Source organism: Salvelinus sp. IW2-2015, unplaced genomic scaffold (assembly GCF_002910315.2).
Source record: "Salvelinus sp. IW2-2015 unplaced genomic scaffold, ASM291031v2 Un_scaffold2714, whole genome shotgun sequence".
Classification (NCBI taxonomy): domain Eukaryota; kingdom Metazoa; phylum Chordata; class Actinopteri; order Salmoniformes; family Salmonidae; genus Salvelinus; species Salvelinus sp. IW2-2015.
In genome coordinates this window covers 47,485-62,949 of record NW_019944019.1, presented here as the reverse complement: position 1 = coordinate 62,949, position 15,465 = coordinate 47,485, and the positions used below count along the sequence as shown (strand labels likewise).

The 15,465-nt window shown below is 41.9% G+C and overlaps 1 protein-coding gene and 1 long non-coding RNA gene across 3 annotated transcripts in view; both read left to right on the top strand.

The window, feature by feature from the left end:
- LOC112074606 (SLAM family member 7-like) overlaps nucleotides 1–15,465 on the top strand; it is a 52,685-nt gene that overhangs the window by 17,314 nt on the left and 19,906 nt on the right. The window lies entirely within an intron of this gene.
- On the top strand, nucleotides 194–8,107 carry LOC112074605 (uncharacterized). 2 transcript variants are annotated; one of them, XR_011477043.1, is made up of 5 exons: nucleotides 194–1,692; nucleotides 2,368–2,394; nucleotides 2,543–2,599; nucleotides 3,362–3,394; nucleotides 6,134–8,107. It is a non-coding gene; the product is annotated as an uncharacterized lncRNA (long non-coding RNA). The 2 variants fall into 2 exon arrangements; XR_002894785.2 differs by having other exon boundaries at nucleotides 196–2,394.

The window sequence follows — 15,465 nt, the reverse complement described above, 5'->3', positions numbered from 1 at the left end:
GCATTAACCTGACTCTGCGTGCAATGAACCAAGAGAAATGACACAATTTCACCTGGTTAATATTGCCTGCTAACCTGTATTTTCTTTTAGCTAAAATATGCAGGTTTAAAAATATATACTTGTGTATTGATTTTAAGAAAGGCATTGATGTTTTATGGTTAAGTACACATTGGAGGCAATGACAGTCATTGATTGATTTGTTTATTTATAAAGATAAGTTTAATGCTAGCTAGCAATTTACCTTAGCTTACTGCATTCGCGTAACAGGCAGGCTCCTCGTGGAGTGCAATGTAATCAGGTGTATAGAGCATTGGACTAGTTAACATTGGAGAGCATTGGACTAGTTGTCAGCTCGGATCCCACGAGCTGACAAGGTTAAAAATCTGGGCAGAACGAGGCAGAACGTTCCTAGGCCGTCATTGAAAATAAGAATGTGTTCTTAACTGACTTGCCTAGTTAAATAAAGATTAAATAAAGGTGTAAAAAAAAAAAAAAAAACGATTCCCGATTGTTATGAAAAATTGAAATCGGCCTGATTAATCGGCCATTCCGATGAATCGGCCATTCCGATTAATCGGTCGACCTCAACTACAAACTGGGCACACCTGTATTGGTGAGTTGAGTTTCTCCCATTCTTCTCTGCAGATCCTCTCAAGCTCTGTCAGGTTGGATGGGGAGCGTTACTGCACAGCTATTTTCAGGTCTCTCCAGAGATGTTCGATTGGGTTCAAGTCCAGGCTTGGGCTGGGCCACTCAAGGACATTCAGAGACATGTCCCGAATCCACTCCTCCATTGTCTTGGCTGTGTGCTTAGGGTYGTTGTCCTGTTGGAAGGAGAACCTTTGCCCTAGTCTGAGGTCCTGAGCAGTCTGAAGTGGGTTTTCATCAAGGGTCTCTCTGTACTTTGCGCCGTTAATCTTTCCCTCGATCCTGACCAGTCCCCTAAGTTTCTGCTGCTGAAAAACATCCCCACAGCATGATGCTGCGACCACCATGTTTCACCGTAGGGATGGTGCCAGGTTTCCTCCAGACTCGACGCTTGGCAGTCAGGCCAAAGAGTTCAGTCTTGATTTCATCAGACCAGAGAATCTTATTTCTCTGGTCTGAGAATCCTTTAGGTGCCTTTTGGCAAACTCCAAGCTTCCGTCTAACACTCTATCATAAAGGCCTGATTGATGGAGTGCTGAAGAGATGGTTGTCCTTCTGGAAGGTTCTCCCATCTCCACAGAGGAACTCTGGAGCTCTGTCAGAGTGACCATTGGGTTCTTGGTCACTTCCCTGACCAAGGCCCTTCTCCCCTGATTGCTCAGTTTGGCCGGGCAGCCAGCCATTCTTAAATTTGGTCCATTTAAGAATGATGGAGGCCACTATGTTTTTGGGGACCTTCAATGCTGCTGAATTTCTTTGGTACACTTCCCCAGATCTGTGCTTCGACACAATCATGTCTCGGAGCTCTACAGACAAATCCTTCTACCTCATGGCTTGGTTTTCCCTCTGACATGCACTGTCAACTGTGGAAACGTATATAGACAGGTGTTTGCCTTTCCAAATCATGTCCAATCTATTGAATATACCACAGGTGGACTCCAATCAAGTTGTAGAAACATCTCAAGGATGATCAATGGAAACAGGATGCACCTGAGCTCAATTTCGAGTCTCATAGCAAAGGGTCTGAATACTTATGTAAATAAGGTATTTCTGTTTTTATTTTATTATAAATTTGCAAACATTTCTAAACCTGTTTTCACTTTTGTATTATGGTGTATTGTGTGTAGATTGATGAGGACATTTTTTTATTTAATCAATTTTAGAATATGGGTATAATGTAAGAMAATGTGGAAAAAGGGGACGGGGTCTGAATACTTTCTGAATGCACAGTATGTGTACATTTATTTTGCAACATCAGCGGAGTGGTTAGCATGTTAGCTCCCTTTAAAAAAGCATGTGTATATTTTGTGATTCTTGTCATTCTTTGAGTTTGTCTTTGTGCATTCTTGTTGATTGTAGRCCTGGGTAAGTCCTTTGATGTATGCCTTTTTATTTCAATGCATGTGTAGTATTTATCGAGCATAGTTTGCATTTGTCGTCAGCTGTTTAATGCACTGGTTACTTTCACATTGATTTGAAGTCGGCCTKGTGCAGGTACTGTATGCAGGTTGTTTATTGGTGCTCTCAGAAATGATGTCTTCTTATTGCAGCTTAAACATGTAAATGTGGGTGAAGTCCTACTCAATAGCTGACAGAATGGTTAATACACAGACTTGTACTTTAAGAGGGGTTATTTCTCACTCTGTTAAACCTAATACATAAGATACAGAACCATGGATCAACTTGAAAAATACAATTATAATTTTTTTTACTCCTCAGGAATTTGGTTGTGGAAGAAAAAGAAAGGTAGGCTAATTCTCTCTTCCTGTCTCAATTCTTCATACWCACTGCTTCACAGAAAATTCAGAACATTTGGATTCCAGTGAAAGCAAGGCACAATTTGAATGAAAATTTTAATAATGGCTTACATTTTTGAGTTTCTATTTCATCTCAGGATATCCCCAAGACACCTGGATCAACTTTTTGAGAAAGTATTTTGGTAGAATGTTTGGTAAGTGTTGCCTTAACTAGACTGATCCATATTCTAACAGGGTTCCCAAAGTAATACACACACAACATTATTCATGTACTGCCCTATATTCACTATATTCACAACCTTCCATGCACTACACACTTACTTCCTCTCAGCACAGAACAGTAGTGTTGTTTTTGTCCCATTCCAGAAAACTGTTTTAAACTAGGTGTGTGTGTGTGAGAGAGACAGAGAGAGAGTCCACAGCTGTAATCCCACAACCCAGAATATTTCCAAGTTTTCTCATCATAACCTTATGCAAACTTTAAAGGACAAATACCTTCTAAATTCAAGGGACCTCTTCTACTCTATTTGCTGTAAACAATGTTAATGGATGGTGTAACTTTACAAGGGATGCAGGCAACAATCGGAATTAATACTTATTTTTCACCATAATTTGCAAATAAATTCATTAAAAATCCTACATGTGATTTTCTGGATTTTTTTTCTCATTTTTTTCTGTCATAGTTGAAGTGTACCTATGATGAAAATTACAGGCCTCTCTCATCTTTTTAAGTGGGAGAACTTGCACAATTGGTGGCTGACTAAATACKTTTTTGCCCCATTGATTGCAATTTTATTTTAATTCTGTTGATGACTGATGGTAAGACACAGTGGAATTCGACTTGAATTCTGCCACTKAGCATCCTTTTCATTGTCATCCAGAAGTGAACACAACAAATACTAATATGGTTTGTGTATGAGAATGCTAAWCTCAACTTTTCTCTCTTGTCTTCTCAGTTAAATGCAGTGATTGAGTCCAGCCAGAACAAGGCAAGTCATCCAGTTAATTTAAGACTGTATAAACAGAAGTAACTTCTTAAGTAGCATTTGATGCAATAAGAGAAGCTGTAGTAGATGTTTAACAAAACAGGGGAAGAGAACACAGACAAAACTGAAAAAGGGCAGGAGAATGGAGGTGCGTATGAAGCTTAAGTGGATAGTTTACCCGGTAACAGATCTGGAATCAGTGCTCCTGCAGTTACAGTGAACTCCAACCATATTTGTCCTGATGATTTGATTCCTGTAACTGACTGATCCTGAAAAGCTAAATACATTATATTTTGTTGTATTATAAGTATAGAGGGAACTGGGGTGTCAAACTCATTCCATTAAGGGCTTAGGTTTTTGTTTTTTCCTTTCAATTAAGACCTAGACAACCAGGTGAGGGGAGTTATTTACTAATTAGTGACCTTAATTMATCAATCCAAGTGCAAGGGAGGAGTGAAAATCTGCAGACACTTGGCCCTCTGTGGAATGAGTCTGACACATGAAGTGGAAGTATTGTGTTATTCTCTTGGCGCGACTACAGTTGGGGAGAATGAGTGGACAATGGTGAAGAAGAGTGGAGTAGAAAGGGCTGAAGTTGGAAATGAACAGCAGTTGATGGTTGGAGTGTGATTCACAAGCAAGGATGTTTTTTTTTGTTGGGGTGATCCGTTTGCGGTCTCAGAGATTGTGAAGGACGAATTGTTTAAAGTGGAATCGGTCAGAGTGACCAGGTGCGGTATGATGTTGATTTCGCATTTCAAAAGCGCAWAAGGAGAAGGCTCTGTGGCTCTACAAGATGTCGATGTATGATGTGGAAAGCTAGGGTTTTCAGAGTTGGGCTCTGGTTAAAGGTGTCATCTCTGGTGTCTCGTTGGACATAGAAGCTGTGTGGTTTAGGGATAACATTCCAGGAGTGGTAGACGAATGTCGCTTGAATCGAATGATAGACGAAAAGAAGGCGCAAAGCCTATCGGTTTGATTGGCGTTTGATGAAGTGGTTCTCCCTACTTATGTAAAACCTGATTATGTGAGTTGTGCGGTGAGACGCAGTAGTTAGGAGCCCTGATTCTATGTGGAGGCAGTGAAAATAGCTGAATGAGTAAGTAGAGAGGAGGTGGTAGTGGATGTCCGACAGTCTGCAGTGAATGCCATGCAGGAGAAGGATCCCGACACACAAACAGTGAAGGTGGACTTTATTGCATTTATAGCGCAATTGATGAATTGCACTAGTCAAGTGAAGAATAAAATCAAAGCAGTTAGACATTGTGAAGGGGGCAAATAGATTTCTGGATCTCCAGGACTTTACAGACAAAATGTTACAGGGAGTACTGAATGGAGAGGTCCCCCCCCTCCCAGGTTCCCGAGCCTGTGTAGGGATCTGAATAGACATTTAAATCCGACTGAAGGTGTACAGTTTTTTGTTTGAAATTCAGGGTAGTAGTGTGAATTCGGGGAAATGTCTTTTGGTAATTAGTATGAATTTATTAATGCAAAAAATATTTTGAGTTTATTTTTTACTACCCTGTACAGTAGGTGGCGGCAATACACCTTATGAGTGTATTCTTTCTTTCAGAAGAAGAGTTTGTCCCTGTGTACTCATTGGCAGATTAACCTAGCGGATCCAATAGTCTTAAATATTAGTCAAAGCCTGATGGTAGAAGACACAGTGGTATTCTCCTGGAATTCTGACACTCAGCATCCTTTCCATTATCATCCAGAAGTGAACACAACAAATAATTATATGGTCTGTGTATGAGAAGGCTAAACTCAACTTCTCTCTTGTCTTCTCCTCAGCTAAAGGCAGTTAATTTAAGACTGTATAAAGCAGAAGTAACTTATTAAGTAGCATTTGATGCAGTAGGAGAGGCTGTAGTTGTTTTCCTTCTGTGTGATTCTGCTGAGTGGTTTTGCTACTGTCCTCTAAAACAGGGGACAACATTGCTGACAAATTACAGGGGAATGGAGGTGTGTATGAGACTTAAGCAGACAGTTTACCCGGTAACAGAGTGCTCTGGCAGTTACAGTACACTCCAACCATATTTGTCCTGATTCCTATAACTGACAGATTCTTAAAAGCCAGATACATTATACTTTGTTGTATTACAAGTATATAGGGTTCATCTAGATCTGGGGTGTCAAACCCATTCCATGAAGGGCTTAGTGTCTGTTTTTTTGTTAAGATCTAGGCAACTAGGTGAGGGGAGTTGTTTACTAATTGGTGATCTTATTTCATCAATCGAGTGAAAACCCGCAGACACTCGGCCCTCCATGGAATGAGTTTTTGATGATCAATGATTTGAGGTGGTGAAGGTGAACATAACAGTAATAACAGTAAGGAAGTTTGTCCTTCTATTAGCAGCTCATTAGCAGCTGAAGCCAGCAGATCCAACAGTCCTAAAGATCAGTCCAAGCCTGAGTGTAAGAAACAGTGGCGTTCACCTGGAATTCTGCCATCTAATATGTTGTTGATTACCTTGATGATTGTTAGAGCAAGTTTGTGGTCCAGAAAAGACAAACTAGGAAATCCCTGTACTGTTTGATTGTTGTAGCTTATGAGGGTGTGAAAGGAGAGCAGGAATGTGTGTGATTTAAGTCTAACTCTTCTGGAAGAACACCTGTTGCATATATAACATAAGACCAAGAGTTTTTCCAGACCATGTGACCTGACAAGGAAAAACTCCTGGCCCTAGTCATTAGTAATGTTTTGTCTCATGAGCTCTTTCCTCTGTTGCTTCCTTCCAGCTGGTGGTCTTCCTGGTGGGGTAACGGAGGACCAGAAACATGGGGTTTGAAGGCTCTCAGTACATAACTCCATATCTGTTACATTGAGACAAACGACCAAGAAGAGAGAAACATGTTGGAGACATTTTTAATTAAATGTAAAATGAAGGAAAACAACAGGTGAACGTTGCACAAAGTAACATGGAATCAGATGAAGTACAGTGAGCTACAAAATATTGGTACAGACATATTTTGTTGTTTTGGCTCTGTAGTCAAGCACTTTGGGTTTGAAAATAGATAATGACTATGAGGTTAAAGTGCAGACTGTCAGCTTTAACCCGATATGGATGAGACTACCCTCAAATTAAAGATGACAGTCTGCACTTTAACCTCAGTTGTTGGATCATTTCAAATCCAAAGTGCTGGAGTACAGAGCCAAAACAACCAGAAACCATGTAACTGTCTCAATACTTTTGGAGCTCACTGTACTTCATCAGATTGAATGCAATGTGTGCAATGTTTGCCTATTTTCCGCTCACTGTATAATGTGATGACCAGTGTGCTTTATGAACTTACAGTACTTCAGAAATATGAGGGCAATATTTGTATTTCAGAACATTTTGATGATGGACCAAAAAGTATCTTATACTTTGTGGTAAATAGCTTTGTAGATTCTTATCCTTTCTCAGTATTCATGCCTCGTCTTTACAAATCTCAATGAATTTGTGCAGGTTGTTTGAAGCCATAGTATCAACCATTTTGTGGTTGTATGATACCTTTTCAGGTATTTTCTCCAGAGTGCTTTATGCCAACCCACTGCACTTTCTGTTTTAAATCGCAGCTTGTGAATGTCTTATCATTTCATAATTTACTAATTCTTAAAGCCTTCACTTGACTTATGTCAAGGAATTTGTACAGGTTGTTATTGTTTTAATTATAAGGGGGAGAGCTCTGCAATACTGAGATGTATTACTAACAAGTTTTAATGCCTTAATATTTTAATGTTGTCTTCATCAAATTACAATCTGGTAAATATCTGTTTTCACAATAGAATTTTGTCACTAGGATTTTAAGATAGAGAAAAAAATATATATCTGTACATCAGTCTGTGATGGACCAATTACAGACCATAGTAAGGGTTAACACTAATTGCCACCAGATTGTTGAGAACATTTGTTGGGCAAGACCACTAACTTGGTATATCCCAGGTTTTAGTTCTGTTACTGGTATGTCTCATGTAATTCTGTCACAGAAGATGTTATGAATTAAGACCAGCTCACATTMATTTATTGTGGGACTGGACCAAGACTGTTCTAAAATGGAGTGTTGGCACATGCAAAAACCTGTACTTGTACAATCATTGTATGTATCGCTGTTTAAACTCCAGACCTCAACACTAGTGGTGTTGATGACTGAATGATTGTGTTGTACACAACATCTGAACACCAATTCTGTTTCAGCACTTTGTCTTAAGATTGGGAAAAAATACAAACTTGATTGGTGAAAGCAATACAGAGGAAGGTCCATATAGGGCTGGATTCAGCCATCCCCAACATACATATCCCTATCTGAACCCTTCAGATCTGTGAATACTGAGTTGGGGAAAGGGACTAGTTGACACTAGACTTAGAGATCAGTCTCAGCCAGGTTCACTAAACTGATCACACCACAGGACTGATGATTCCTAAATCAAGTGTCCACTCCTTCCTTATGAAACATGCTGCTGTGCAAAACAAATGCACTTTAAAGCGCAGTGTGTTTATTTTATCTGCAACAATTGAATTCCAGCCTGTATGTCCTGCCAATCCTTTGTGAATTTGAGGTGTTTGATATTTATATTTTTCAATAAAGGAGTTGATGAGTTCTATGTTTGATTTTATTAATTTGACCTCTGACATTGATCACATTTTTTTCAAACCTAAATGTGTGTGTTTGTGTGTCGGTCTGTGTGCCTCTATATTAAACAGCAGTCTGTGATGCAGTGCCTCACCAGCATTTTTTCCCCTGCTTTGTCTTTGTCTCTCTCCTGGATTTACAGAAGCAGTCCTTAAACCCACAATCACTTTTGCCTGTAACTCCAACAAAACCTTGTGCCTTACCTGTGAAGGCACCACCACTGATGCTGAACCCATCACATACAGCTGGAGAGGGGTTGTGGGAGGTCTTAGACAAACAGCTGATTGTCTCTAAGAGTGACACTGGCAAATCAACCAACGTTTAAAAGTACAGCTGCAAGCTGAAGAAGTCAGCGAGCCAGTTGGACAGGTGTTTGGCTCAGGTGAGTGGTAATGATAGGCCAGGGTGGTAGGTGTCCTAGTCGTTAAGATCGTTGGGCCAGTCACTGAAAGGTCACTTGTTCGAATCCCTGAGCCGACTAGGTCAAAAATGTCTGTGCCCTTTAGCAAGGCACTTAGCCCTAATCACTCTGGATAGGAGTGTCTACTAAAGGACTAAAATGTAAATAGGCCTGATTATCAATACTGATTATTACATATAATAAAAATAGTTTTAATCTGTATTAACTTCAGAGTCAGTGTTGCTACTGCCATTTGAATTGCTGTCGGTGACCGTACGCTACTTGGTTTGACCACGTGCATTGGTGTTCATAGACATAGTATTTAGTAACAGAGCACTTGCTCATAGAAATACTGTAGTTAGATGATTTGAGGTGGTGCAGGTGAACAGAACAGTAATAACAGTAACATTCACCCTCTTGCTCGTTAGTAGGCTATCTTAATGATGTGGTTTTGGGTAGATTAGATTTGTGTTTTGGGATTTTCGATGGCTACAAGAGTCACAGTGCTCAAGTGAACCATCTTATTGTCAAAATGTGGGGTTAGTAAGTGCTAAGTTATAGGTGAGGGGGAGGGAGCAAGTAGTACTACCAATGTCTACATTTAGCTGACAACCAGTAATTCTGAAGGTGATACTGGTTCTACCTGTATTTACAGTAGTGTTTTTTTTTTTTTATTTCACCTTTGTTTCACCAGGTAGGCTAGTTGAGAACAAGTTCTCATTTGCAACTGTGATCTGGCCAAGATAAAGCATAGCAATTTGACMCATACAACAACACAGAGTTACACATGGAATAAACAAACATACAATCAATAATACAGTAGAACAAAAGAAAACAAAAAGTATCTATACAGTGAGTGCAAATAAGGTGAGATAAGGGAGTTAAGGCAATAAATAGGCCATGCTGGCGAAGTAATTACAATATAGCAATTAAACACTGGAATGGTAGATGTGCAGAAGATGAATGTGCAAGTAGAGATACTGGGGTGCAAAGGAGCAAGATAAATAAATAAATACAGTATGGGGATGAGGTAGGTAAATAGATGGGCTGTTTACAGATGGGCTATGTACAGGTGCAGTGATCTGTGAGCTGATCTGACAGCTGGTGTTTAAAGCTAGTGAGGGAGATATGAGTCTCCAGCTTCAGAGATTTTTGCAGTTCGTTCCAGTCATTGGCAGCAGAGAACTGGAAGGAAAGATGACCAAAGGAGGAATTGGCTTTGGGGGTGACCAGTGAGATGTACCTGCTGAAGCGCGTGCTGCGAGTGGGTTCTGCTATGGTGACCAGTGAGCTGAGATAAGGCGGGGCTTTACCTAGCAGAGACTTGTAGATGACCTGTAGCCAGTGGGTTTGGCGAAGAGTATGAAGCGAGGGCCAACCAACGAGAGCGTGCAGGTCGCAGTGGTGGGTAGTGTATGGGGCTTTGGTGACAAAATGGATGGCACTGTGATAGACTGCATCCAATTTGTTGAGTAGAGTGTTGGAGGCTATTTTATAGATGACATCACCGAAGTCGAGGATCGGTAGGATGGTCAGTTTTACGAGGGTATGTTTGGCAGCATGAGTGAAGGATGCTTTGTTGCGATATAGGAAGCCGATTCTAGATTTAATTTTGGATTGGAGATGCTTAATGTGTGTCTGGAAGGAGAGTTTACAGTCTAACCAGACACCTAGGTATTTGTAGTTGTCCACGTATTCTAAGTCAGAGCTGTCCAAAGTAGTGATGCTGGACGGGTGAGCAGGTGCGGGCAGTGACCGATTGAATAGCATGCATTTAGTTTTACTTGCGTTTGAAGCTCGTCTGGAGGTTAGTTAACACAGTGTCCAAAGAAGGGCCAGAAGTATACAGAATGGTGTCGTCTGCGTAGAGGTGGCTCAGAGAATCACCAGCAGCAAGAGCGACATCATTGATTGATACAGAGAAGAGAGTCGACCTGAGAATTGAACCCTGTGGCACCCCCATACAGACTACCAGAGGTCCGGACAACAGGCCCTCCAATTTGACACACTGAACTCTATCAGTGTCAAGCCCTGACCATAGAGAGCCCTTGTTTCTCTATGGTGTAGTAGGTCAGGGCGTGACTAGGGGGTATTCTAGTTTAAAATGTCTATGTTTTGTTCTAGTTTATATTTTCTATGTTGGTGTTTGTATGGTTCCCAATTAGAGGCAGCTGGTAATTGTTGTCTCAAATTGAGGATCATATTTAAGTAGCAATTTTCCCACCTTTGTTTGTGGAATATTGTTTTGTGTTTGTGCATGTGCACCACGTAGTCACGTTTCATTGTTCGTTTATTGATTYATTGTTTTTGCTTAAAGGTTCACTTTGAAATAAATATGTGAAACTCAACATCCGCTGCACCTTGGTCCCTTTCTTACGACAATCGTGATAGAATATCCCACCAACAAAGGACCAAGCAGCGTGAACATGAGGTAAGGGAGTTTTGGACTTGGGAGGACATGAGGACACGAGACCCTTCCTTGGCGGKAGTCGCCAAGGAGCATAGGGGGACAGCGACAACGCCGGGGACCGGGGCCACAGAAACCCCAAGATTTTTCTAGGTCAGGGCTAGGGGGTATTCTAGTTTAAAATTTCTATGTTGTGTTCTAGTTTATATTTTCTATGTTTCTATGTGTTTTGTATGGTTCCCAATTAGAGGCAGCTGGTAATTGTTGTCTCTAATTGGGGATCATATTTAAGTAGCTATTTTTCCCACCTGTGGTTGTAGGATATTGTTTGTGCATGTGCACCACGTAGTCACGTTTCGTTGTTCGCTTATTAATTCATTGTTTTTGCTTATGGTTTCACTTTGAAATAAATATGTGGAACTCAACATCTGCTGCGCCTTGGTCCCGTTCTTACGACAACCGTGACAATCAGAGAAGTAGTTCAGGTGTGCATGTTGCTTATTGGTGCAATCTGATGTGTCCTCATTATTGAAGTACCTGGTTAACCAGTGAGCCAAGGTAGGGGCTAGGAGAGGGACAGAAGCTATACTGTTACATTGATGCTGTTGACCCGGATCAATGGTTGCTGCGGAAAAGGAGGAGGCCAAAAGGGGGGTGAGTGTAACCGATGTGAAATGGCTAGCTAGTTAGCGGTGGTGCGCACTAATAGCGTTTCAATCAGTGACGTCACTCGCTTTGAGACCTTGAAGTAGTTGTTCCMCTTGCTCTGCAAGGGCCTTGGCTTTTGTGGCGCGTTGGGTAACGATGCTTCGAGAGTGACTGTTGATGTGTGCAGAGGGTCCCTGGTTCGGGGCGAGGGACGGAAACTATACTTACATTGATGCTGTTGACCCGGATCCCTGGTTGCTGCGGAAAAGGAGGAGGTCAAAAGGGGGGTCAGTGTAACCGATGTGAAATGGCTAGCTAGTTAGCGAGGTGCGCGCTAATAGCGTTTCAATCGGTGACGTCACTCACGTCACTAACGATGCTTCGTGGGTGTCAGTTGTCTATGTGTGCAGAGGGTCCCTGTGCATGAGCATGCTTAGAAGTAGGCCTACCTGGCCTGCTGCATGGAACTGGAGGAAAGTGCCCATTTGGCAATGTCTGATTTCTGATTGTGTTAATTCACCACGTCCACCACTAATAAGCTGAGCTTCATTTTTTCTTCACCTCATACATTGTAAATTGTCTGTTTTTTTAACGTCCATTGGAAATGATAGTTCCTCAGTACCTGATTTTTTTCCAACACTCGATTATCAAAATATCATGATCTGATGATTCTATATATCCAGCAGAAACGTCTGTTCTGAGCTCACTGGTGCGGGAAACTGAGGGCCCGGAATAGGCTTGTTGATACAATGGTACAAGTTCGCTAGAGACAGCCAGTTGGTGATTTGATACAATGTTGCGCTTCACAAGCAGTAGCTCAATAGACAGATAGGCGGAGTAAAGAGATGAATGTGATTGAAAGAACCAACATTTTCATCAGGATATTTTCCACTGTTTTAATTGTCGGTTTAGGTCTATCTATCTTACTTAGTTGATGATTGATGTTATAGGCCTACTGCTGCATTGGCCAAAAGACTGAGTTCTATGCGCTCATTTCTTTAGCAGCCAATGGACCACAGTGTATCAATGGGCAGAGCTGGGGCCATTTAAAGTCCTGAGGAGAGTGAACGAGGTATGTTACAGGTTACAGCTTCCCCCCCGATTACTGCATTAACCCCTCATTCCATGTGTCTCTCCTCAGGCCGGTGGTGGCTGGCCCGCTCCAGGAGTCTGAGTTACGGGAGGTTCCTCCGCCCCCTCTGGACATCGAGAGGGCCCCGGCGTACTCCGTTCGTTCCATACTGGATTCGAGATGTCGGGCGAGGGGCCTTCAGTACCTCGTGGACTGGGAGGGGTATGGCCCGGAGGAGAGATGTTGGGTTCCGGTGGAGGACGTGTTGGCGCGCCGCTGGAGCCACGCGTCATGGGGGGGCACCGTCACGACTTCCGCCGAAGTCGGCTCCTCTCCTTGTTCGGGCGGCCATCGACGTCACCGGCTTTCTAGCCATCGCCGCTCCATTTCTCAAATGTCCATTTGTTTTGTCTTGTTCCATACACACCTGGTTTTCATTCCATAATCAGACTGCGTGTATTTAGTCCTCTGTTCCCCTCCATGTCTGTGTGTGTAATTGTTTATTGTTATGTGGAAATTGTCAGGCGCCATACTTTTTTWAATGTTCYGTGTTTTTTGKCACGTTATGTTWTATGTGCTGTCATTTTGGACCGGAATTAAAGTGCGCCTGTTTACTACACTCTGCTCTCCTGCACCTGACTTCGCCTCCCGTACACACCCCCTAACACTCACCCCCTCCAAAGCCCCACCAGATGTCACTTGCCAACAATGGAAACAGCTTGAGTGTCACGGCCGTCGTCTAGGTGGAAATGACTGGACCAAAGCGCAGCGCGATGAGCGTACATTTCTTTTTATTTGAAATGAATGTCGCCAACAAAACAACAAAACAAGGAAAAAAACGTGAAGCTTAACTTGGGCAATAGTGCCACTAACAAAGATAACTACCTGTTAAAATATTTTTATCAAGGATTAAGATAAATGATTCACTAATTCTACCCAGAAACTTAACCATTAGGATTAGAGGTTATGTAGCATGGACAAGGAGTAATTAAAAATGATAACCATTGGGGAAGAAAGGAATGTATGTGTGTGCCGAAAGAAAACAAAGAGACTCCTTAACCTATGTTTGAACCGACCCAGCTATAACTCTGTGGAGATAAAATAAGACAGTGAGAGCCCCTCCAGGTTTTCCGTATCTGGGGGGGACTGGAACTGTCAGCTGAGTGGTAATAAACTGTGGTGAGACTTCAGGGGATAATCCAAATATAGTGTGTATGTATGTGCGTAGTTTAAGGGAAGGTATAAAAGGAACGTTTTTGTATATGCACGTCAGAGCTCTCGCCAATAAAATTGTTTGACTAATTGTGAGATGGGAATTCTGTCTGTTTCATTTAAACTAGAACTTTACAACCTCTGGGGTTCAGACCTAAAAAGATAATTGCAATTTATGAACATTAATTACAAAATTATATAACACTACCCACAAATGCGAAAGGAAAAAAGGCTGCCTAAGTACGATTCCCAATCAGAGACAACGATAGACAGCTGCCTCTGATTGAGAACCACACCCGGCCAAACACAAAGAAATAGAAAACATAGAAATAAAGAAACTAGAATGCCCACCCTAGTCACACCCTGGCCTMACCAAAATAGAGAATAAAAGCCTCTCTATGGCGTGACATTGAGGAGCTAAACCACATTTTACTTTCACTTTCACAGCATCAGGAAATAAAATATCAGAAGTAGGCTATGAACTGAAAAGATGGCGGAAGCGGACATTGATGTGGAGCGTGAACATAATGGCGTTGGAGTCAAGGAGATTTGGAATATTGTCCAAAAGAATAGAAAACGGAGCTAAGTAGCATACAGTGATAAGAAGGTCCCTTCTCATCCTGTAGAAGTACAGTTTGTAAATGAGGAGCAGCTGATTGGATAACCAATTTTGAAGAATCCATTTGATTGATGCTTGTTGGATGAATCGTATGGTGAATGAAGAAAAAGTGAAGTCTATCTGTTCTTTTGTTTTTTGATATGGAGTCTCTCACTACTCAAGTGCAGTTGGGATATATCAACCACAGAGTCAGAGCATTTATCCCAAGACCAAGTGTTTACAGAAGGGAGAAGCCGAGATGTTCAAGTTGTGGAAAAGATAATATCATGTGTTTTTAAAGTGATGAAAATTTGACATGTTGCAATTGTGGTGGGAACCGTTAAGCCACGTCTTTGGAATGCCCAACAAGGATGAAARAGAATGAGGTGGTCAAAGTCCGGGCTGTCCAGAGTGTTTCATATGCAGCAGCTGTTAAAAGGGTTGAGGGTTCTAATGGTGCTCCTGAAGAGTCCATGGTTGTGGATAGGCCTTCACTGAGGGCTGCAGGGGTTTCTGTTCAACAGCAGGACCCAGATATGTTAAAGGTTGAGAAGGTGGACTCTGTGGCCTTTATAGCTATGGTGATTAATGGCACTGCCAAGGTRGAGAGGAAGTCCAGGAAAATAGACATCATTGTGGATGTGGCGGAACGGTTCCTGGGACTGAAAGACTTCTCGGCGGAGGAGTTGCATGGAGTACTGTCACAAGCCGTACCTCCCTCCGAGGTCATAGAGCCTGAGAAGGGAGATATGGAGATTTGAAGGAAGGAAGAAATAGGAGTTTTGGTGTTGTCAATGTGTTTTTTTACTGTTTTATTTGGGGTGGATTAAGTTWGTTTTCCCTRWYACGTRWYAGGGAAAACWATCACGTATGTTTTTTTCAACCCTGTCCAGTTGGTGGCGGTAATATACATTTTGGGATTGTAGTCTGCCATAAMACCTACAGAAGAAGAAGAAGGCTATGAAGCCTGGGTTGGGATTCGCCAATAAAACTTACGTGGGYGCTAGGTCTGAGCAAGCAAATCAAGGAATCCGGGAGAAAGATAGCGCGTTTGTTTGAAATGGAAAAGTGTCGCGGTAGAACCCGTCCATTTCCCCAGTAACACTCCTTTCATGGCGCC